The sequence below is a fragment of the Geotrypetes seraphini genome, chromosome 3 (assembly GCF_902459505.1).
Source record: "Geotrypetes seraphini chromosome 3, aGeoSer1.1, whole genome shotgun sequence".
In the NCBI taxonomy this organism is placed as follows: domain Eukaryota; kingdom Metazoa; phylum Chordata; class Amphibia; order Gymnophiona; family Dermophiidae; genus Geotrypetes; species Geotrypetes seraphini.
Window position 1 is genome coordinate 365,789,125 of NC_047086.1, and position 26,038 is coordinate 365,815,162.

The 26,038-nt window shown below is 43.4% G+C and overlaps 1 long non-coding RNA gene across 1 annotated transcript in view; it reads right to left on the reverse strand.

The window, feature by feature from the left end:
- Positions 1 to 1,566: 1,566 nt before the first annotated feature.
- LOC117358050 overlaps positions 1,567 to 26,038 on the reverse strand; it is a 290,604-nt gene continuing 266,132 nt past the window's right edge. The window contains exon 4 of the long non-coding RNA XR_004538937.1: positions 1,567 to 2,484. This is a non-coding gene — a long non-coding RNA (uncharacterized LOC117358050). The remainder of the gene's footprint in view (positions 2,485 to 26,038) is intronic.

Below are 26,038 nucleotides of genomic sequence, written 5' to 3' on the forward strand. Positions count from 1 at the left end.
AAGATTAGGGAAATCTCTCTTCTTCAGAATCACAGGGCTTTGGAATAACCTTTCTGCCCCACTACGGAATCTGGGCTCCTTCCAACTATTCCGAAAGCATCTAAAAACTAGGCTATTCACAAAAATGTAAGGCTCTCTTCCCCCCTATACTCAACCTCCAACCCCATTATGCTGCTCCTTCTTTATATTAAGCTTTTGTAAACCGTGCCGAGCTCTATAATTATGGAGAGGATGTGGTATATAAACTTAAGGTTTAGTTTAGTTTAGTAGCGATGCAAGGGAGCCCATTCAATTCAGGTGCGTGTACCACGGCAGCCTTGCTACCGCAGCTTTGTCAAAGGGGCCCTTTATTTTCTATTGTCCTATATGTCTATAACACAATTCTATCATAAATAGAGATTTTAGTGAGGATGAGCACAGAAAACATTTTGGGCCTCTTTGACAAAGCTGCGCTACACTATGGGCTGCGCAATTTTTAGCACGTGGGTTTCCTGAGTGGTGAGGCCATTTTTTAGCACAGTTCTAAAAAATGACCACAATGTATCTTTTTTTTCCTATTAATGGCCACATGCTCATTTCTAAATTAGTGCGTGGCCATTAGGGCGCGAGTCCTTATGGCCATTTATTTTATAGGCAGTAAAGGGGATATTTTATAAACAGCGCTGACACCAGTAGGTGCCCTATCAGCACATATGTTATTTGAGAAACACCATATAAAATGGTAAAAAAAAGTGTCTACCAGCACTGAAATAAAAGACCCCATAATCACACATATATAGGCGCTTTATGGGCTTAATGCCAGAAGTGGCATTAGGCATTATAAAGTACCCAAATAGGTGCAATTTATGGCATACATAGGCACCAGAAATGTAGGCCCGGAAAACCCAGGCCTACATTTCCGTTGCCTATCTTTCATGGAGGCGCAGTTCTCTGTAGGGTGCTGTCACATGACTGACATATAATTGGCGGTCTTTTTTTTAGGCGGTCACCAATATTGGTGCCCTATAGAGAATCTGGGCCTTAGGACTCCCACGCTAATTCTGTGCTAATCAGTCAGTGTGGGCCAATGCCCGCACACTAATTGATTAGTGCAGAATCTGCCTACTCTCCACCCCAAACACTCCATTAGCACTATAAAAATGTAAATTATTTTTTAGTGCACGATTGGTGTGTGCTGAGCCCAAAATTAGCACGTCGTGCTTGAGTGGGCCCCACAACCAAAGATTTCCCCTCTGGTTTACAAAACTGTAGCGTGGTTTGTAGCGCCGGCCGCAGCGGTATTGGCTCCGACGCTCACAGAATTCCTGTGCGTGTCAGAGCTGTTACCGCCACAGCCGACGCTAAAAACTGCGCTACGGTTTTCTAAAAGGGGAGGTTTAAGAGGTAGCAAGCGTGCGTTAGTGTTCACTGCCACACCTTTGTTTTAAGACCATTTTTAGATTCCTTTTTGCCAATTTTAAGGAATATTTTCTCATGCGCTTTAGAAATTACTGCACGTAAAATGTGATCAACATGTCCAAAATTTTAATGCGAGCAAATCAATATTACACTTACTAATTTGGAGGTTTTCTGCACAAAATGCGAACATGGTGCATTGTGGATACAATAAAGGAACCTAAAGACATTAACACCCTTTGTACAAAAGCTGGCAGTGCGGCCAAATTTTTCCCCGTTCCTGCAGGAACTCAATTTCTCCGTCCCGTCCCCATGAGTTTTGTCTCTGTCTCTGCCCCTGCCCCGTTCCTGTAAGCTCTGCCTTAACGGCACAAGTCTCAAACACTTATGATTTTAAAGTGTTTGAGGCTTGTGCAGATGAGGACAGAGCTTGTAAGAAAGGGGCAGGGACAGGAAAAGAACTCGACAGGACAGGAAAATGAGTTCCCACGGGGACAAGGAAAAATTTGTTCCTGTGTCATTCTCTAATTCTTTAATGGCTTAGAGGGCAAAGACAGGCCTACTTTTTATGCAGCCTTATTTGTCCGCTAAGCCGGCTGCTTAAATTCCGAATATTGGGACTTAAGCAGTCATGCCCTCCAGAACGACCCCAACATCACCAGCTTATTTTTCACCACTAACTGGACATTTTTGGTGACGATAACTAGTTAAATGCTGCCGAAAATGCAAGATGGGAATCAACTGGTTGGCAGTCATTCCTGGCCAGTTAACTCATGCTGAATTGACTGGATATTGTCCTTGATTCTTCTCACACAAGCAGAATGGCAAATACTGCATTGTTATAAGCCAAGAGTGCTTTGCAGTACAATCCATGTTGTTTTAGTTCTGGCATCATAGACACTCAAAAAAGATGGTCAAGTTATTATCTTAGAAATCCCTCTCATTGTATGTTGTGTTCACAGATGTTCAGGAGCGGACTTTGTGGTCATGAAAAACAGTAGAAATGAAATGTTGACATCAATAAGTGTGGTTCCATCAACTTCAGTTTTGGAAGCATCAGTCTTCAGGGTCATGGAGCTGCATCACCATCTATAAAGAAAAATGACAGAATATATACATAAGCTTGGATTAATGAGAGAAAGCCAACAGGGATTTAATCAAGAGAAATCTTGCCTCACCAATCTACTGCATTTATTTGAAGGGGTGAATGAACATGCGGATAAAGGTGAGACAGTTGATATTGTGTAGTTGGATTTTCAAAAGGCATTTGACAAAGTAGCTCATGAAAGATTTCTGAGGAAATTAGAGTCATGGGATAGGAGGTAATGTCCTTTTATGGAGTGAGAACTGGTTGAAAGACAGAATACAAAGAGTAGGGTTAAATGGTCAGTATTCTCAATGAAGAAAGTAATGATGGTATTTCCTAGGGGGTCTGTACTGGGACCGCTGCTTTTTAACATATTTATCATTAATCTAGAGGTGGGAATAATTAGTGCGATAATTATATTTGCTGATGACACAAAGATGTTAAAATTGCAAGAGGACCGTGTGAGACTGGGCATCAAAATGGCCGATGACGTTTAATGTGAGCAAGTGCAAAGTGATGCATGTGGGAAAGAGGAAACCAAACTATAGCTACATGATGCAGGGTTCCACGTTAGGAGTCACTGCCCAGGAAAAGGATCTAGATGTCATTGTTGAAGATATGTTGAAACCCTCGGCTTAATGTGCGGCGGCGGCTAAGACAACAAATAGAATGTTAGGAATGATCAGGAAAGGAATGGAAAACAAAGATGAAAATGTTATAATGCCCTTGTATCACTCTATGGTATGGCCGCACCTTGAATACTGTGTGCAATTTTGGTTGCCATATCTAAAAAAATATATTGCGGAATTGGAAAACGTACAGTGAAGAGTGATGAAAATAATAAAAGGAATGGGATGACTTCCCTTTGAGAAAAGGCTAAAGCATCCAGGGCTCTTCAGCTTGGAGAAGAGATTTCTCAGGGGTGATATGATAGAAGTCTATAAAATACTGAGTGGAGTGGAATGGGTAGATGTGAATCACTTGTTTACTCTTTCCAAAAATACTAGAACTAGGGAGCATGTGTTGAAGCTACTAAGTAATGGATTTAAAACTAACTGGAGAAAATATGTCTTCATGCAACATGTAATTAAACTCTGGAATTCTTAGCCAGAGAATATGGTGAAATCAGTTAGCTGTGTGGGGAGTCTTAAAAAGTTTTGGAGAATTTCCTAAAAGAGAAGTCCATAGGCCTCGGAGAGAGAAAGAGATAATGGTTACTGCGGATGGGCAGACTAGATGGGCCATTTGGCCTTTATCTGCCATCATGCTTCTATGTTTACTGAGATGGCTTGGGGAAATCCACTGCTTATTCCTAGGATAAGCAGCATAAAATCTATTTTACTACTTGGGATCTTGCCAGGTACATGTGACATGAGTTGGCCACTGTTGGAAATAGGATACTGGGCTTGATGGACCTTTGGTCTGTCCCAGTATAGCTATTCTTATGTTCTTATGTAGATTTGTCATTCACCCTTGACAGCCAGCACTGGCAGAGGCCATTAGAACCAGTCACTCTTCAAGTCTTGCCCAAAGGAGAGGAAGGATTTCTTGACAAAAGAACTTCAGAAAAATATTCCAGCATGAAACTGCTGAATTGGAACTCATCAAAAAGCTTGGCACCATCACATCAGGTCTCAAAAGAGACAATGGATACTTGGCACCCTACAAGTGTGAATGGATTTAACTACTCTGAGATCATCATTAGAACATAAGAATTGCTATACTGGGACAAACCGAAGGTCCATCAAGCCCAGTATCCTGTTTCCAACAGTGGCCAACCCAGGTCCCAAGTACCTAGTTAGATCCTGTCTTTTGTTCTCTTTCATCCAGCACAGATGACAATTAACTGAACTATCATCTCTTTTTCTGCACCCTGCTCTGCATTTTCCAGTACTTTATCTCTGTATCCCTCTCCTCTCCTCGTACATCTTCCTTAGAAGAAGCCACCTGCCCCTGTCAGTACTGTTACATTATCTGTTGTGCAGTTAATACACAGTAGCAAAATTTGCTCTGCATTAACTACATGGCAACCCTATGCGCCCAAGCATTTTGTTCTTAATATGTCTTAGCTTGTGTAGTTAACATGGCCATAGTGTTTAAAGTACATACCGGACCTTGTTAAACTGAGATTAAGAGTCCCTTTACTCTTGCTTAAAATTTGCCTTGTTCCAAGGAAAATAAATAAACTGAGAAGCCCTTAAGTCTGTTGGCAGCTTTCCATGACAGCCTTCTCTGAGCTCGCCACCTTCTTCTCAAGCATTTGCAAAACCAAACCTGCCATCAGATAAAGCAAGAGGTCACACCTCATTGGGACTACACTTATTATCTGCATGAGTAAATCCTTTCTTAACAGAAACCGATGCAAAGCTTTGCAGGCAAGAGGGACATGTGTAAAGGTAGAGGCAGTCCTGCTTTATGGACAGGGAGGAAAATTCTCAAAACTCGCCGGTATAATCCAGCGAGTCGATGTAGTGGCCATGGTGGGAGCACTTTTTATTTTACTGGCAATTCTCAGCATAATAGCATGCAAATGATATGCAGGATTTTTGTGTGGAGATTCGCTGGTAAAGTGTGGGAAGAACTGGGGCAGGGGACTACAGAAACTGATGGCCACGAGCAGGCAGTCTTCAACCCTGTGACCGATTCACGCCCCTTCCCACTGCCTAGAGAAGGGGGTGCTCTGTCTCACCAGGTATGCCACTGCAAGTAGCTATCACAGGACATCTCAGATCTGATTCTCAAAGCCCTCCTCCCCTCCCCTCCCCCCCACACTCATGCAGTATTTCAGTTTCTCTTCAGGTCACCAGCTGTGGTTCCTACATGCTGCCAGCGGCTGATCCAAAATCCTTCCCTCTGATGCAAATGTGTCAGAAGGAAGGCGTCTGGGTCAGTCACTGGCAATCTGTAGGAACAGCTGCCTGTGGCTGCTGGATGGGTGGGCTTGAGACCAAACTGGGCAGGCCAGGCCCACCCTGTGGCTACATCCCTGGTACTGGATATTTTCCTTCTGAAATTTTGTGATCACGTCTCTGAAGTCCCCTCTCCTCTGAAATTTAGTTGGAAACAGATCTGTATACAGTCGAAGTGTCTTGGTCACATCCTGGCACCTATTATCTCCTTTATCTCAAAATCATGTCTGCAAATTACAATCATCTCTTGATATGTTAAGCCTTGGTTTGCCTAGTGATCTGTGAGCTCTGTTAAGCTTAACCTCTATCTTTGTGTTCCCCCAAGGCAAAGACCTCTTCGCAGTCTGCTTATGCCACAATCTCTAATACCACCTTTAATATGAAAATCATTGCATCTCAGTTTTCCATCAAAATTGGCACTCGGCACTTGTTGCCTCCTACCCACTCTCAATACGCCACGACGCTCCCATGGCAAGGGCCGAACTGCGGCTTCTGCTAAAGTTCGGGTCACCTCCCTCCGCTCCCCCACCCCCCCCGTGCTTACGTCCCTGACCCTGATTGGCCCCCCCCTTCCTGGCCCTATTTCTCTCTACCCCGATTTCCCCTCCCTTCCTCCCTTTCCCTTCCCCCCCTAGGAAACGGCCTCGGCCATTTTGTCGCAGCTGCCCCCTATACGGTGGGGGCGCTTGTCCTATCTTCCAGCTTTTCCAACACTTGATATTTTTCGCTTCTTCCAGCTCACCGGTCGCTGCCTTTACTGTCCCAATGTCTTCTCCCTGTTTCCACTCAGTCTCCACCTCCTCTGCCCTTCTGCTACTTTTGCTTTTACCTTTCTCTTCTTGCCCATAATTTCCATTTCATTGCAGCCAAATCATCTTTTACCTCCTGGAACCAGCCTTTGAAATTACTGCACCACAGTGTCTGCCTCTTTCTTGGGCACTTCTCGTGCTTTGCTCCTCGCTGGCCCATTTGCCACCATTTTGGGGCCCTTGTGGTTCTCTTCTCTGCTGATCAATATCTTTGACTGGGTGACCAGAGAGTCAGATACAGAGATAGTGCTAGATGTGGTAGATTTAGATTTTAGCACAGCCTTTGACACTATTCTACACACAGGGGTCTAATAAATAAACGGAATGCTCTAGGTATGGAACCAAATCAGCGATCTTCTCTACCTCCCCTCCTGCATGCTCCCCTTCCCTTCCCCATACCTGTTTAGTTTCCCCAGCGAGAGTAGCATCTCTACCTTGCTGCTCATGCCGGCATTGGCTCTTCCTCTGAGGTCACTTCCTAGTTGTGGGACCTGGAAGTGATGTCAGAGAGGAACCCCAAGGCCAGCTCTAGGAGCAGATTAGAGCTGCTGCTCGCACTGGCAAAAAGCTGGAGGTATGGTGGGGGTGAATTGAAGGCGCGCTTGGTGGGGGAGGAGTGTGAAGGAGCGGGGGCTGAGAGGGGAGAGGTGCTGGCACCCCCACCAAGACAGCACCTGGGGCATTCTGCCCCCTTCCCCTTACTATGCCACTGCTCCAAAGTGACGGACTGAATTAAGAACTAGTTGAGTGGAAGGTGATAGAGGGTAGTGGTAAATGGAACTCACTCTGAGGAAAGGGATATTACCAGTTATGTGTTGCAAGCTTTGGTTACCTGTTCTTTTTAACATTTTTGTAAATGATATTACTGAAAGGCTGCCTAGTAAGGTTTGGTCTTTGTGACTAATACCAAAATCTGCAATAAGGTAGACACCCTGATGGGTGGATAACATGAGGAAGGACCTAGCGAAGCTTGAAGAATGATCCAGAATTTGGCAGCTAAGAATCAATGTGAAGAAATGCAGGGTTTTGCCGTTGGGCTGCAAAAACCCAATGGAACAGTACAGTTTAGGAGGTAAACATAGAAACATAGAAATAGACGGCAGATAAGGGCCACGGCCCATCTAGTCTGCCCACCCTAATGACCCTCCCCTACCTTACTCTGTGAATAGATCCCACGTGTCGATCCCATTTGGCCTTAAAATCAGGCACGCTGCTGGCCTCAATCACCTGAAGTGGTAGACCATTCCAGCGATAAACCACCCTTTCAGTGAAAAAGAATTTCCTGGTGTCACCGTGCAATTTCCTGCCCCTGATTTTCCATGGATGCCCCCTTGTTGCCGTGGGACCCTTGAAAAAGAAGATGTCTTCTTCCACCTCGATGCGGCCCGTGAGATACTTGAACGTCTCGATCATGACTCCCCTCTCTCTGCGTTCCTCGAGTGAGTATAGCTGTAATTTATCTAGCCGTTCCTCGTACGGGAGATTCTTGAGTCCCGAGACCATCCGGGTGGACATTCTTTGGATCGACTTCAGTCTCAGCACATCCTTGCAGTAATGCGGCCTCCAGAATTGCACACAGTATTCCAGTTGGGGGGTCTCACCATGGATCTATACAATGGCATAATGACTTCCGGCTTCCGGCTGACGAAACCCCTGCGTATGCATCCTATGATTTGTCTTGCCTTGGATGAAGCTTGCTCCACTTGATTGGCAGTCTTCATGTCCTCACTGACGATCACCCCTAAGTCTCGTTCTGCTACAGTTCTTGTTAGGATCTCGCCATTAAGGGTGTAAGTCTTGCATGGATTTTGGCTGCCCAGGTGCATGACTTTGCATTTTTTGGCATTGAAGCTGAGTTGCCAGGTCCTATACCAACGCTCCAGTAGGAGTAGGCCGTTTACTTTTGTGCATGAAAGAGGAGCAGAACTTGGGTGTGATCTGAGAAACCACCATGTTTATTGTGGAGATATGATCGAGACATTTAAATACCTAAATGACATAAATGTGTTTGAGGCGAGTCTCTTTCAGTTGAAAGGAAGCTATGGAGTGAGGGGGCGTAGGATGAATGTAAAAGGAGTAACCTTAGAAAATACTTTTTCATGGAAAAAGAGGTAAATGCATGGAGGTGATGGAAACAAAAAATGTATCTGAATTCAAGAAAGTTTTGGACAAGTACATTTAGGGTTACCAGACTTCCGGATTTCCCCGGTCATGTCCTCCTTTTAAGGACATCTGGGGATCTGGGCAGCTTTTCAAAACTCGGCACTTCGTCCGGATTTTGAAAAGCCTCCCTCAAAATCGCGGTTAGGCAGGACGGCATCCATGGACGTGTGGATGCATCCGTGGATGCGTGGACGGCATCCGTGGATGCCCTCCTGCCCAACCAGAGCAGGCAGCAGGAGGCGTGGCTGGGACATGGCTAGGGCAGGATTGGGGGCGGGACTGGGGCGGGGACGGGTGGAACTGGGCCGGCCTAGTGTCTAAGAGGTCCGGATTTTCCGAACAGAAAATCTGGTAACCCTAAGTACATCGGATCTCTAAGGGGAGGAAGGGATTATAGAAGGCATGGACAGCAGACTAGATAGGCCTTCATCTGCCTTCATTTTTCTATGTTGACACCGTATGCACAGTCATTTAAATCCACAGGTTTTTAAACTTATGATCATCTCTTCAAGTTTCTGGTTCGCTCGTCACAGCTTTGCTGGTTCTTTCTCTATTTTATAGCTGTGGATGGGCTCAGAGTTTAGCTTTTGGAGACTTGAATGATCAGCGCTAACTCCTCGCGCTTCCAGCCCAGCTGATGACATCATTTTGTTCCTCACTCTTATCTTTTTTACGATGAAGCAAACAGGACTGCTTACCACATTCAGGATGCAGTCACACCATGGATCTATTCCCTGCTGCATGACTCTCAATCAGGTTTTAGATCTCACTATTGTACAGAGACGGTGTTAGCTTCGCTTTTTGACCATCTGAATAGCCTTTTGAGTAATGGTAGCAATGCGTTGGTGCTTCAGTTTGATTTGAGTAGCGCTTTCGATTTGGTAAATCATTGTAAACTGCTTGAATTTTTGGATTCTTTAGGAATCCAGGGTAAAGCATTCTCTTGGTTTAAAGCAGTGGTCTCAAACCCGCAGCCCGGGGGCCACATGCGGCCCGCCAAGTACTATTTTGAGGCCCTCGGTATGTTTATCATAATCACAAAAGTAAAATAAAACAGTTTCTTGATCATATGTCTCTGAAGCTATAAATGACAATATTATTATTATGACTTAGCCAAAAGGAAAGATTTATAAACTATAAAGAGTTTTACCTCATGCAAAATTGTCATTTCTTTAATAAGAAATTAACTTTTTTTCTGAAGCTCTCCAAGTACCTACAAATCCTAAATGTGGCCCTGCAAAGGGTTTGAGTTTGAGACCACTGGTTTAAAGGATTCTTGGAATCAAGACTTTGGGCTAGATTCACTAACCTGCCCGAATCGGAACAATCCATTTCCGATTCAGGCAGGTCCGACAAATTCACTAACCTAAAATATGCAGATGGGGGCGAGCGAAGGAATGCCCTCATCTGCCTGCACTTATCGCGCATGCACGATCCACGGGCATGCGTAGACCCGTCCTAGCTGCAACTTTTTTTTTTTAAACTTCGGGGTCCAACTCTCCTGTTCCTATGCTACGGCAGTGGCGGCAGCCTCTTCCCTCCTTCCCTTCAGTGCGAGCCTGCGAGTTTAAAGCTGGCGCTGCACTGCGGCGTGAAGCCCCACTTTAAAACCACAGGCTTGCACTGCAGGGAAGGGCGGCAGAGAGCAGGAGAGTCAGGGCTAGTGAGTTTTAGCCAAGCTTCCTTGTGCATGGAGAGCTCCTGGCGCTCATCCCAAAACTGTTGCAAACTTTTTGATCGACAGGGAGCCCGAGTTTGAACAGGAGGAGTTTTAGCCGAGGCGAGCAGGAGAGTCGGGGTGAGCAGGCAGGAGAGATCGGGGCAGGCAGGCAGGGGGTTCAGGTTTGGGGCAGGCAGGCTCGTTTGGGGCTGCAGGAGATGGGGCTAACAGGTTAGAAAGCAGGGTGGCAGAAGGCAGGGCAGTCGCAAAGGGCTTCAGCGACTGGTCCTGAGAGTCGCTTTTTGCGAGCCCAGTCGGACAGAAAAAAAGTTTAGTGAATCGCATCCCTGCCTACTTTGCATGCAGTACCCCTCATTTGCATGCGCACACCGGAAGCGGATCGCTACACAAGTTAGTGAATACTGCAGGAGGGAAATCTGGTCGCTAAGGGCTCTCAAACCAATTGGTACAAGATCGGTTTGCTTAGTGAATCTAGCCCTTTATCAGGTTAAATTTAAGGATGCACTTTCAGTAATTTGGAAGAACCCGTGTGCAGTCCCGCAGGGCTCCCCACTTTCTCCTACACTTTTTAATGTGTAACTCCTTTCATTCGGCTATTGGATGAGTAAAATGGGTTTGAGGTTGTTCAGCTATGCTGACGATACTGCAATAGTTATCCCATGTTGTAATACGTTATCTAACAGTACTCAATTTATTGAGTCTCTGTTAAACATGATGGAATCCTGGATGCAAGAATTCAAGCTGAAACTAAATCAGGAAAAGACTAAATTCTTTTTTGTGTCATCACAAAAGATTATTTTTGAACCAATAATTAAGATCAATTCAGTATCATTTACAATAAGCTCTACAATTAAAATCTTGGGAGTGGTTTTTGATCAGTGCTTGACCATGAAAAATCAGATAGATGCAGTAGTTCAGAAGGGTTACTATACCTTATGGAAACTTCGTACTATCAGATCCTACTTCGATCCTACTGCCTTAGTTCAGACAAGAGGTCTGCACGGGAACGGTGATCGCGGGAATCCCGCGGGGGTCCTGCAGGAATCCCCCCCTAATCCACGGGACTCCCACGAGGACCCTCCTCTGGCCCACGGGACTCCCACGGGGACCCCCCTCTAGCCAATGGGACTCCCACGGGGATGGAAGGCTTTGGAAGCAGGGTTCGTCCATATAATATAATGGACACGTCAGCCTTAGTAAAAGAGGGGGTTTATAAGTTAATTACCTGAACAGAAAACAAAAAAAGGGTTCCACCAAAGAGATTCCACAAGGAAAACAGCAAAAGAAACTGGAATTGATGATCCTGTTAGAAGTAATTGCTGCTTTTTATGGGGACGGGCGGGGATGGAGGTAATTCCTTGCGGGGATGGGTGGGGACGGAGAGGATCCTGGCGGGGACGGGTGGGGACAGAGAGGATCCTGGTGGGGACGGGTGGGGACGTAGAGGATCCTGGTGGGGACGGGCAGGGATGGAGGTAATTCCTTGTGGGGATGGGTGGGGACGGAGAGGATCCTGGAGGGGATGGGTGGGGACGTAGAGGATCCTGGTGGGGACGGGTGGGGACGTAGAGGATCCTGGTGGGGACGGGCGGGGATGGAGGTAATTCCTTGCGGGGATGGGTGGGGACGGAGAGGATCCTGGTGGGGAAGGGCGGGGATGGGTGGGATTTCTGTCCCCACACAACTCTCTAGTTCAGACATTACTTTTGAGTATTCTAGATTACTGTAACATTGTATATTTGACAAGCACTAAGAAAAATTTGGCCAGGTTGACTTTGGTTCAAAGTACAGCAGTAAGAATGATTTATGGCCTGAGGAAGTACGATTATGTAACCTTATTACTGTGATTTTTAAGTTAGGTTGTCTTTACTGTAAAGTCGCTTTCGGTGTGGCCCCACTTTATCTTGTTGACAGATTTGTTTTCATGACACATGAGAAGAGTAGAAAATCTCAAACCCTATTTATATTCCATTCAGTTAAGGGGTATAAAAGTAAGAAACATCTTGGGCATTGTCTTTCTTATCAAGTAGCTCATTACGACAAAGATTTCCGCCCATTATTGATTTGATCTACATCTTATAGAAAACTTCTGAAGACTTTTCTTCAATTTTCTGGCTAACTAATCTCTGTATTTTTTCATAGCATAATCTTTTGCTAACCGCACTGAACTTAGGGTTATGTGGTCTAGAAATTTGTTATTATGTTATGTTATGTCATCCATTCATTTCCAAATAATTCCTGACACTCTTTTGAAAACAGTTTTATTCTAAGCTGAGGATATTGCAGATGAATTGGATTGCTAATTTGAGTGTATGTAAATATAGCAGATAAACTTTGGGGAGATTTTGGTATTTTTTTATTCATTTTAGAATTAGTGGGTTTTGTGTTGTTAGTAATAGTTTGATTGTATGAGTGTTTTATGGAATCCACTTAGGTCAATTATTCATTTGTATTGTATAGCGGCATAAAAAAATGTTAATAAATGTAAACATATATATTTAGTATAACGGATTTGAAACATAGATTGTTTGTGGTCCAAGTTTATTTTTGTTCTCATTCCTACCTCAGCTAGGGTTGACAGCTGGCTCAATGCCATAGGAAATACAGTAAATTAATTCAATCTCATGGCATACATGGACTTGTAGCCCTTCTTTTGATAGGGAAATCTGCGGCACAGTGGTTAAAACTACACTTCTCCCTCCGTATTCGCGGTTTCAGCAATTGCAGTTTCGATTATTCACGGTTTGTTAGCTTGCTGGCTCCTCCCCCCAAATTACATCAGCTTGCATAGAGAAATCGCTGATTCCAAGCGTTTACAGAGAAAATCGCTGATTCCCAGCACTTTCTTCTCCGTGTGTTGCCTCTCCTTCAGGAACAGACCAGGCCTCCCACCATGTTATTCGCGGTTTCACCGTATTCACAATGGTTTTTAAAAGAAAACAGCGAATAACATATGAAAAAGTTATTCATGGTTTTTCTGTATTTGCGGTTCTGTTAATCCCCTATCACAGCGAATACGGAGGGAGAAGTGTACAGCCTTAGCACTCTGAGGTTGTGGGTTCAAACTCCTGCCGCTCCTTGTGACGCTGGGCAAGTCACTTACGGTAATCCCCCCCATTGCCCCAGGTACATTAGATAGATTGTGAGCTCACTTGACAGGGAAAAATGCCTGAGTACTTGAATAAATTCATGTAAACCATTCTGAGCTCCCCTGGGAGAACAGTATAGAAAACCAAATAAATAAATAAATTTGTGCAATGGGATAAATGCAGAACCAGATCAATAAGTTGTTGAAAGCAATGAGCTGGATGGCAATCTGGAGAGTGTATAATCCAGGCCTTACTTTTGATCTAGCATCCAATAACATTATGATATCTTTTACATTGTTTTAACTCAGCACTATTAGAGAATGACACGGTGACAAAATTCATCACCGTTCCCGTCCCCGCGGATAACCGCGGGAAACCATCTTCATGTCATTCTTTAAGGAGAGAGGGAAGAATCAGAGTATGAATGGCCACAACCACTGACCCGCAAGCTTTGCTTTGAAGAATGCTGGTGTAGAAGGACTGAGGTTGAAACAGACACTAAGGAATGACAGTCTCTGGTATCCAGAGCAGATATTGTGATGTCATAATGCCTCATTCCACCAGTGCCTAAGAGCCAATCACATCAGTGATGTCACAATGGCTTCATTATCCTTGGCTCACATAAGAATCAGAGTATGAATGGCCACAACCACTGACCCACAAACTTTGCTTTGAAGAATGCTGGTGTAGAAGGACCGAGGTTGAAACAGACACTACAGAATGACAGTCTCTGGTATCCAGAGCAGATATTGTGATGTCATAATGCCTCATTCCACCAGTGCCTAAGAGCCAATCACATCAGTGATGTCACAATGGCTTCATTATCCTTGGCTCACATAAGAATCAGAGTATGAATGGCCACAACCACTGACCCACAAGCTTTGCTTTGAAGAATGCTGGTGTAGAAGGACCGAGGTTGAAACAGACACTACAGAATGACAGTCTCTGGTATCCAGAGCAGATATTGTGATGTCATAATGCCTCATTCCACCAGTGCCTAAGAGCCAATCACATCAGTGATGTCACAATGGCTTCATTATCCTTGGCTCACATAAGAATCAGAGTATGAATGGTCACAACCACTCACCCACAAGCTTTGCTTTGAAGAATGCTGGTGTAGAAGGACTGAAGTTGAAATAGACACTAGAAAATGATATGGGATTATTTCCTGCGGTTATCCGTGGGGACGGGAACGGTGATGAATTTTGTCACCGTGTCATTCTCTAAGCACTATTAAATGCATTGGGGGAAGGGTAGATAGGAAGGATGTAACAAAGTCAAGAAGGATCCAAAATATCCCTCCAGAAATGAGCTGTTTATCTAGACAACTCCCACTGTTAAATAAATGGCTGTGCATATTGACTCCAGTGCCTTTATCACAGTAGAAGTACAGTTTTCTTACTATTTTTTTCTGAACTATAGAGGCCATATTGTTTAATGCTCTGAATTAGAGAACGACACGGGGACAATTTTGCTCCCGTCCCCGCAGGAACTCATTTTCCTGTCCCGTCCCCACAAGTTCTTTTCCTGTCCCTGCCCCATTCCTGTAAGCTCTGTCTTAACCGCACAAGCCTCAAACTCTTATGATTTTAAAGTGTTTGAGGCTTGTTCAGATGAAGGCAGAGCTTGCAGGGATGGCAAAGGGACAGGAAAAGAACTCGCGGGGATGGGAAGGGAGAATGAGTTCCCACGGGGACGGGGAAAAATTTGTCCCCATGTCATTCTCTGCTCTGAATTCAATAAAAAAAAAAATTAAAAATGCCATAAATATGTTAAGTAAATCTGTTTAAAACAAAGCCTGTAGTAAGGTGTGAGCTAATTCCAACTAAAATGATTCTGGTGACATGCAGCTAGAGATAAGAGGTCATATTTCAGTGCCTGATAAGTAGTCTGCTTTTTAAAACATGTTTCCTTTGAGATAAATGCTCTGTGTCAATATATTCAGAGAATTACCATCGGAATCATTGCAACCTGAGTGTAATTCTACTCCTTATCTGGAAACCGTTTCTTTGCTGTGCTTTTTATGTGCTCCTCCAAGAACCCATTCCAAGAAACCACTAAGTACTTGATGATTTTGTTTACATAACCTGCGCTTTTCTAGAAGCCTGGATAATGTTAGCTTGACATTATACACAAACTTCACAGATTAACTATGTCACGATTCTGGACTTTAGCAGACCAGGGTAGCTTCTTGTTTTGTTTTTGTTTTGCCTCACTCCATCCGCACTATGGTGTAATTTTCTTCTTACAATTATGTTATATTGTGTTACGATTATAAAAGTCAACCTGTTGATACAAATGGAAAAATTATCAGTCATAATCAAGAAATATGTTAGGTTGGTCCAATAAAAAAAGCTACCATTTATTTCCTTGGTTTCAAGTGGACTAATATGGCATCCCTAGTTCATTATCAAGTCATCCTAATATATTTATTTAAAAAATTTATAAACCACTTAAATCGAAGCGGTGCACGTAAAAACATACATAATATCAAGAGAAAAACAAATGAATCAAATACAAAATAAAAATACAAATTACATTTCAATCTGATGTTGTCATTGGTGCATCAAATTTCAACTCTAACCGTCTTGATCTTAAAGAACAAAGCCAGTCATGACCTTTCTAGTATCACAGAAAAGCATCTACAAGCTGTTTTTTTAAACTTCATTCAGTCCTTACTTAATCTCAAAACACAGGAAAGTGAGTTCCAAAGATTTATACCAGCTATGGAAAACATAGAGTTCTTCGATCTAACATTAATGAAGTCTTTCTTCCTTGTCATTAATCAACTTCATCCCACACATCCTGAACCTCCCCCGTATCTCTAAATTATGATAACAGCAGAAGGGATGCCCAGTCTCTCCTGTTCACAGGCCCACCACTCAAAAATGTCAGGCCTTCCCCTTCCTGGTGCATTATGGGATGCATGGGGAGGGGCCTAAGTCACTGATTGGCTTAAATGCCTAAGGGCCCTCCCCTAGGAGAGGCCTTAGGAGTCTGAGCAAATCACCAGGATGGGGAAGGCCTGACATTTTGGAGTGGCGGGCCTGTTAGCAAGAGAGACTGGGCATCCCTCCTGCTGTCATCATAATTTAGAGGTATGGGGGAGGTTCAGGGGATGTGGGGGGTGGTTCGTAGGGGCATCGAGTGGCAGGAGGGAGTGGGTATCCAGCCTGCCGATTTTGGGTAAAATGAGGAAGGGGAGGGAGGGTTCAGTGGGCATCCTGGTGGAGAGGTCAGGTCAGTAGAGGAGGGTCAGAGGGGGTGGGCATCCCTTCTGCTGATTTTTATTGAAGTGCAGGGAGGGGAGGCCCAGCTCGGCTTTCCCCCCCCCCCAACTTTATATTCCTTTTCAGCTCAGCTCAGTTACTAAAGCAACCTTACAACCTATGTCCAGCCATTAGAAGTCACAAGAACACACTTCCACCCCTTTCTAAAGATTTTAAGGTTCAGTGTTAAGTTGTTCTAAACTTGGAACTAATTTTATAAACTATGTGTAAATTGAAAAAATATTTGGTACCCTTTTTTAACATGGATGGTTGAGCCCTCATTCTCCCATCCTGTCCCGGAAAGTTCTTTTCCTGTCCCTGCCCCATTCCTGCTATCTCTGTCCTCATCTGCACAAGCCTCAAACACTTTAAAAACATTTCAAGGCTTGTGCGGTTAAGGCAGAGCGTACAGGAATGGTGCAACAGCAACAAAACTCGCGGGAATGGGACAAGGAAATTGAGTCCCCGTGTCATTCTCTACTCGGAGCATGAGTAAGCTAGCAGAAAGATCATTTTAGAATCTGATACCCTTCTTATAATTTAGCATTTTCTACATGTTATAAGTATATGGGAGATCATTCCACATTTGCTGTGGTATTAAACTTCAGATTCAGAAAGCAAAATGATCCAAGATGGCCACGAGTTGATGAGAGTGAGTGAGACGCCGCCAGAGATTCGAACGAAATAACATTTACCTATTGCCTTATCGATGCCGAAAAGGAGAGGGAAAGGCGCTTCTGGAGCCTCGAGGCGCCCGGAGACTCCTCTTCAGATGTCTATGGAGGATTTTTTGCGGCGTCTAAACCAAGAGGCAGCTGCATCGGGGAGTCGCCCGCTGGAATCGCTGGGAAGGAGTGAGGTCGCAGCAAGTTTCCCTGGGCTAGAGTCGACCCTGAGCCCCAACGCTAGAACCCCGCCCCCTCAGCCGCAGCGTGCTAGCTCTCCACGGGAGAGTAGTCAGTCCGAGGAGGCAGACTTTGTTTCCCGGGAGGCTGAAATGGGCGAAGCACTGGAGGAAGATGAGACTGCGGTGAGAACAACGAGGGGACTTGAAATGGAGCAAGGTTTCCAGAGAGAGAAGACTGTCACTGCTGTGGAAGCTGGGACAATGCAAGCAAGTATATTCTCTGTTCCTAAACCCATGAATGTTACCTTAGACCAGGGGTCTCAAAGTCCCTCCTCGAGGGCCGCAATCCAGTCGGGTTTTCAGGATTTCCCCAATGAATATGCATGAGATCTATGTGCCTGCACTGCTTTCAATGCATATTCATTGGGGAAATCCTGAAAACCTGACTGGATTGCGGCCCTCAAGGAGGGACTTTGAGATCCCTGCCCTAGACTCTATTTGGGACTTGGTCACCACAAATTAAAGTACTAGAAGAGAAATTCTTAGAACAAAGAAATGAAATAAATGGACTTAAACAGGAAAATATATCGATGAAAAATAATGTGGAAAAAATAGATAAAAAGATAAGTGAAGTAAATCAAATCCAAACGACATTGATTAAAGACAATCTCAATCTTAGGAGAAAGGTGGAAATGATGGAAAATAATATGCGGTTGAATAATCTTAGATTTTTGAACTTCCCAAAGATTCCTTCTTTATCAGCAAAAGAAGTTTTGAAAAAGTACTTTTGCGAGGTTCTTAATGTTCCTAATGATGCCTTTCTTCCTTTTTCTAAAATATATTATTTGCCAACATCAAAAAATTCGGAAGAACAGCATCCACTAGAACAACAAGGTCAGGGTGAACAAATGGACAAAACATTATTATTGGAATCTTCAATGAGGGAGGTAGCTATTCCAGCTACCCTATTGGCTACGGTGGTTTTATCACCAGATAAAAATTGGATATTACAACTTTATTTTAAGAATAGACATAAAGAATTTCTTGGATATAAAGTTCAAATATTTCCAGATGTGACAAGGGAATCTCAGAAATGAAGGAAGGAATTTTTGCTTCTTAAGCCTGGGGTCGCTGCAATGGGGGCATCATTTCTTTTACAATATCCTTGCAAATGTATTGTAAAGTATAAATCTTGCAATTATATTTTCTTTGAACCCTCTCAGTTGACAGGATTTCTCTCCAGGAGGTGCCTTGAACGGGATAAAGAAAATCTCAATGCATAAATTTACTCTTGGTCCATTCTCATCTGACCGCCTAATTTGTAATTTGAATTTTTTTTTTTCTTTCTTTTAAATAGCTTCTCATTCAGGAACATCTTGGATCTCAAATTTTGGGACTTTAATTTTGATTGAGTAAATAGTAATTTTGTCATATAAATGTTACTTCATTTGTTTTATATTATGTTGACTTAATCATATTCTGTACAAGAAGTTTATTCTTGATAATATGTTCAAAATATAAATAAAGAATTAAAAAAAAAACCTTTAGATTCATTCTATTTTTGAACTTACCTCCTGTTGTAAAAGCAGATGGAGTAGTGCAGAATGGATCTAATCCTGGGTTTACTCCTCTGCACAATTTGGCTCTCTGAGGGAACCAACTAACGCTGTTGTGGGTTGTTGGTTTGTTTGTTTTTTGCATAATCGAGCTAATCTAGTTAGCTTTTTCTTAGAACATATCCATAAATACAATAAAACCTTGGTTTGCGAGCATAATTCGTTCCAGAAGCATGCTTGTAATCATATATCAAAGTGAATTTTCCCATTGGAAATAATGGGAACTCAGATGATTCATTCCACAACCCAAAAATTTAATACAAAATACTATACGTACTTGTATTGCAAGACCTCGCACGCCTGCAGTGTCAGAGAGAGAACCATCGGCTCAGTTGTGATGTGTATATACTGTATGTACTTGTATTGCAAGACATTGCTTGTATATCAAGTTAAAATTTAATCAAATGTTTTGCTTGTCTTGCAAAACACTTGCAAACCAAGTTAACTTGCAATCCAAGGTTTTACTGTACATCTAATGATTATTTATGTTGGATGCTTTGAAAACCAGATCTGTCTGCAGATTTAGTGGACCGGAGCTAAGAATTCCTGGACTAGAGGGGTGACCATAGAACTCTGTCAGAAAAGACAGTAATACAATCATAGATGAATAAGTATTATAGTCTGGTTTTTCTTTGGGAAATCAAATATAGAAATAGAAGAGTATAAAAATAGGTTGTAGTCCGTTAACCTTCATTTCTACGTGTGCAAGTGAAATACCATAGTAACCATAATACTTGGAGAAATCAAAGCTACAACTCCATTCATGCAGTGGAGTAAATCTAGGACAACTCAGCCTGAGAACATGGAACGCTAGAGGAATCTGTTTTGTTAAAGATCATCTACTAATCTTTACTACAGTCTTGCTGAAAAGATTAATCCATTAGAGCTTTCTTTATCCCTAGTATTAATGCAGTAGTTAAGCTTGACGAAAACATATTAGTAGACTGGGCAAAGGTGACGCCCTGAAAACTGGGAGGGAATCAGGTTGTGCAACATCATGCTCCTGTTTTTCACAAAGTGATTCATTCTCCTGGATGTACATTTTAATGCCAAAGTACAAGAGCCTTACACATGTAAAGCACTATAGAAGTCAGAACAGTAGGAAGCCTGGAGAAATGCTGGCTCTTTGTAAAGCTTCTGCTCCCCATGGTGACAGCCGGGGTCTTCGGTTTACTGTAGCATGAAGAAAAGAAGATGCACAAACCTTTAGTGGCAGAGGGCTTATATGCAACCAGAGATTTATGCTTGAGATCATCAGATGTGTAATGATTTTCAGTTATTCAACTGAGGTAATAGATCACCTCCTATTCCTAGCAAACATTTCTATAGCAGTATTAGATATATACAGTACTGGGCAACAAAAACAAGGAGAAAGTCCAACCTTAGTCTGCAGAAAAACGAACCAGGAGAAACAAACAAAACTGCAGACTATGTACAAGATGCAGGCAAAATTTATTGTACCAAAGTTAAAATGCAAAAAATCATAATAAATAAATATAATAAAACCCTTTTACCAATCAAGGGACCCGACACGGTCCGTGTTTCGGACAAACCTTCGTCAGGGGTCCATGGTAAAAAATTTTTGAAGATAACAACAAAATGCCTGTGTGTTGAGTTCGCCGAGAATCGCTGACAAAAGTAAAGCGTCTCAAAGAATTTTTTATGGTATGTTGTAGCCGCCCTTTTTTACCATGGACCCCTGATGAAGGTTTGTCCGAAACACGGACCATGTCGGGTCCCTTGATTGGTAAAAGGGTTTTATTATATTTATTTATTATGATTTTTTGCATTTTAACTTTGGTACAATAAATTTTGCCTGCATCTTGTACATAGTCTATAGTTTTGTTTGTTTCTCCATATATACAGTACTGTACAGAAACACATAACTACTACTGCTTATTATTTCTATATTGCTGTTAGACGTACGCATTGTACATTAAACATATAAGAGACAATCCCTGCTCAATAGAGCTTACAATCTAATTCGAACAGACAAACAGGATAAATAGAGGTTAGGGAATTTCCCACAGAGGGAATTTTAAAAAAGACATGGGTACTTTACATGTGAGTGGGAGTTAGGAGTTAAAAGCAGCCTCGAAAAAGTGGGCTTTTAGCCTAGATTTGATTACTGCCAGATTACTGACTCAGGTAGCCTGTTCCAGGCATACAGTGCAGCAAGAGAGAAGGGACGGAGACGGGTGCAGATAAGAGAGACACCTAATGAACAGAGATCCCAGGGAGGAGTATAAGGAGAGATACTGAGGAGCTGCAGAGTGAATGCACTTGTAAGTCAATAAGAGGAGTTTGAACTGTATCTGAAAATGGATAGGACACAAGAAACAGTGCCCGCTCTCTAGAGCTTACAATCATTTGCTGAGAAAGTGTTGATCTCGCATTCATTTTTCCCTGTGGATCTTAAACCAGTAAAGCCATCACCTGGGCTGGAGCTCTTCATACAGGTGTCAAACCGCCGCCCGCGTTCCCGGCTCCTGCAGAAATGTGACTTTTCGTGTGCGCCTGAAAACCAGACCCTCCGGCGCTCACTGTAGTCTCTCTGGATCCCGCTGAAGGGGAGCAGAGGAGAAAATGAGAATTTGCGTCAAGAAAGGCGTATGCCACGGTACACACAGACGCTCCAGCGCTTGACGCACGTTCTGACACAAGCATCTCGTGGATACTGAACAGCCCCCGTAGACTCTTGAAAAAGGCAGGATTGCCGAAACACTGGCAGCATCGAGTCCATCTGTTGATATCGTGCTGTTCCCCAATAAAGTACGTTTTGGATTCACCCATCGCTAAGCGAGTTGACATCTTTTGGCTCACGGACTCCTTCCTTTGGACTATAAAAATGGATTTCCTGTCCTATTAACCCTCTTTCTTCCTCCCCTCTTAAAGTCAATCAATTTGTACTTTTGCTTAATCTTTGTAAACCGCAAAGAACTTCATGGTATTGCGGTATATAAGCTGTTATTATTATTATTCAAAACCATTTTAAAAACTTTTTTATTTAAAGATGCTTTTAACGTTTAAAAACGCATTATATTTAATTTTCTATTTTTAAAATTACTTTTTATCCAATTTTCACATTCCCTTTCCACATGTTTTTTCCTGCCCCCTCTTCTTCTTTTTTAGATTATGTAAAAGATTAAATATTGTAACTATTCCCTCCCGTTTTCTTTTTTTTTCCTTATGTATCATGTCAGTCTGTTTTGTCTGTTTGTATCAGAACTCAACTTATTGTTGTACTTCGAAAATTCTATTTATTTTAAATAAATTGTTCATCGCTTAGTTTGTAATAAGCGATCAATCAAATACTAATAAACTTGAAACTTGAAACTTGATTATTATTATTATTATAAACAGCCCCATTCTTCCTATCACACACACAATACTGCATTCAGCATGAGTGAAAGCACATAAAATTAAAGATCTGCTTTATCGCACCTCATTTTTTTCTATTTCTCTGAGTTATGTGGAGCTCTGTCAAGAATCTTCTGGTAATAATTCCTCAAATAACGAGGGGTGGTCCTTTTCACCAATGCAATCACCGCAGTGCTGCAGATTTTCATAGGGACTAGGTTTTTTAGAATGGCTGAATAAAAAGCTCCAAACATTTCTCTGTGAGAGAACTGGAGGAGGGGAAAGAAATGATATATGAAGGACACAACGCAGAAGTGCATCCAGCTGTTCCAAAGGTCTTTTCTCCTTGACTTTTGGCTAAGTTCAAGCACGTTATTTTTTGTTCACAAAGGCAGCACGTGGAGGTGCATGTGGTCATCTTCTACTGTGATAAGGCAAATGGTGATGTAATCATTAGGAGAAGTCGAGTTTCGGTCAGCAACATAAACAGTCTTCATTGCATTACCTGCCTAAGCTGGGAGACTGGCCTGACCAGCCTTTTCTTTCAACTGCTATCATAGCTACATTTGGTTAACGAAGAGCAGTGGAGGGAAGCAAGGAATAAGCAGATCTTATCTTCAGCTGCATACCACCAAAATGAATTATGGACTCTATGTTTAAGCATATTTTTCAGATATTTCTTGAATTTTCAAAAAATCTGAATCCAGAGCATGAAATATCAGGCCATTGGAAGAGGCTGGAGTCCAGGGCACCAGACTGAGGTGGCTCTAATTATTCTCATCAGTGTATAAGGCAGTGATTCCCAACCCTGTCCTGGAGGAACACCAGGCCAATCGGGTTTTCAGGCTAGCCCTAATGAATATGCATGAGAGAGATTTGCATATGATGGAAGTGATAGGCATGCAAATTTGCTTCATGCATATTCATTAGGGCTAGCCTGAAAACCCAATTGGCCTGGTGTTCCTCCAGGACAGGGTTGGGAACCACTGGTATAAGGTATCAGTGTTCCATTACATATGGCTACAAAGGGCTTTTCCGAGCTCTTACATGGCTGATAACTGGGATGTAGCCAGACTGTCAATTCTGGATAAACCTAAAGTGGGTAAACACAGCTACCCTGCCCTCCGCCTGGCATCCCTCCCTCCTCTCCCCTGCAAACAACTGAGTCTCTCAACTCTGCTTTCCTATCCCTCCGGTACCTTTTAAAGCAGGGGTCCCTCCTCGAGGGCCACAATCCAGTCGGGTTTTCAGGATTTCCCCGATGAATATGCATGAGATCTATTTGCAGGCACTGCTTTCATTGTATGCTAATAGATCTCATGCATATTCATTGGGGAAATCCTGAAAACCTGACTGGATTGCGGCCCTCGAGGAGGGACTTTGACACCCTTGCTTTAAAGCCTTCAGACCTTCACCAGCAGTGAGCAGCAACTCATACCGGCTACGCGCACCAGTCCCAAGCCTTCTCAACTGATGCAGCTTCCTCTTTCCACATAGGCAGGACCGGGAAGTTACATCAGAGAGAAGGCTAGAGGCCGGTAAGAGCAATCGGTATGGGTTGCTGCTCACTTTAAAAGGTACTGGATTGGGGGAGTAGAGCAGAGTTGCAAGATCCAATCACCTGCAGGAAAGGGGAGTTAGAGATGCCAATGGAGGGGTGGGGGGGAGCTGCTGTGCTGCTGCTAGGAGGGCCTACACCCAAAGAGGGTGGACCTATGCCTACCCTAGTCCGCCTGCAGCTACACCACAGGTTTACAGCTGCATCCTCTCTACTCAACACTTGTTGGTATCCCCTTTTATAACCACAGCAGCCACAAGTGTGCGGTGCAGTGGTTAAAGCTACAGCCTCAGCCCCACTGCTCCTTGTGACCCTGGGCAAGTTACTTAATCCCCCATTGCCCCAGGTACATTAGATAGATTGTGAGCCCACCAGGATAGACAGGGAAAAATGCTTGAGTTCCTGAATTCATGTAACCTGTTCTGAGCTCCCATGGGAAAATTGAATAAATAGTATGAAAAGTTTCAGCCTCTGATAACCAGAGCAAGTATTGTGACATCATAATGCTTCATTCTATCAATGCCTAAGAGCCAACCTCATCAGTGATGTCACAATGGCTTGATTGTCCTATACTTAGCTCATTTCTACTACATTTTGATTCTAGAGTGGCACAGTGGTTAAATCTGTGGGTTCAAACCCACACTGCTCTTTGTGACCCTGGGCAAGTCACTTAATCCCCCCATTGCCCCAGGTACATTAGATAAATTGTGATCCTGCTGGGACAGACAGGGAAAAATGCTTGAGTAACTGAATAAATTCATGCAAACTGTTCTGAGCTCCCTGGGGAGAATGGTATGGAAAATTGAATAAATAAATGAGTCATTTAGAATGAGTGTCTATCAAGTTTGCTCAGTAGAATGATCTAATCTAATCTAATCCTTAGGTTTGTATACCGCATCATCTCCACGTTCGTAGAGCTCGACGCGGTTTACAGTAGGAGAAATAGGAAGGAACTACAACAGAGGGTTAGAGGTAGAAGTGTGAAGAAAATTTAGAGGACTTGGGATGCCAAGATATAAGAGTTTCCTTGATTCCTAAGTTGGAGGGAGACTCACATTTTTTGAGAAAAGCCAGGTTTTCAGATGTTTGCGGAAAACTTGGAGAGAGCTCAAGTTCCGAAGAGGGGAGGTAAGGTTGTTCCAGAGCTCAGTGATTTTGAAGTGGAGGGAGGTCCCTAGCTTTCCTATGTGGGAAATGCCTTTTAGCGAGGGGAAGGATAGTTTTAATTTGTGGGAGGATCTGGTGGTATTAGGGTTTGAGGAATTCCAAGAAAGAGGGATAAAGGGAGGGAGGATACCATATAGGATTTTGAAAGTTAAACAGGCGCATTTATAGTGGACCCTGGCGATTATCGGAAGCCAGGAAAGCTCAAGGTCTTTCTAGTTGCCTGGGGATTGTATGTGGACTGCAGGTATTTACTATTGAATTCAGGTATCAGTTTGACCAGAATATTTGAGAACATTCACATTCTTCTTAATCGGCCACTCTATTGTTGCTTTTGTCTTGTGTTTAGAATCATTGTTCTGCTGAAAGGTAAATGTATGTCTGGGAAAATCCAGACATGTTTTCTTTTTAGAAGACTGTCTGGGTGTCCGGGCGTTTTTTTTTAAATTAAGTGAATTTGTATTTGTCCATCTGGGTTTTTAAAAAAGTGAGTCACCCGCAAGCCTGCCCACCCACTATGGGCTCAGCATAAATTATGCAAACAACCTCTCCCCCTTTCCGAAGTCTGGCTTGTCTTCGGTCTTCCTCTCCAGTCTCTTCCCCCCCCCCCCCTCTGCGGTCTTCCAAGGCTTGGATTGGATGCTGGCAGTGTTGGTGAATAAGACACCCACTGCCATGTCCCACATCCTGTGATGCAATTTCCTGTTCCCATACAGGTGGGGCGTGTCAGAGAGAGGAGTACAGTAGCTGGCAAGCAGCGGGTGTGTAAACCACTGATACTGCTGGCAATGTGTCACAGAAGTCAAAGACCACGGTGGGGGAGGGGGGGAAGACCTAGAGAGAAATACTGGAGCCCAAAACCGCATGACAGAGAAAGATGCTGCTTGGTGAGGGAGGGGAGACGGAAAGGAAGGAAGGAAACAGAGCTGGCAGGGAGATCAGAGGAGAGGGTAGGGGGCAGGGTGGAGTGGAGAGATTTTATGAAGGAATAAAGGAGAGGGGAGGCATTAGAGGCATGAGAGAGACAGAGATTAATGCTGGGAAGGGGATCAGCAGAGAAATATGGTGAGAGGGGAAACAGACAGATGCTG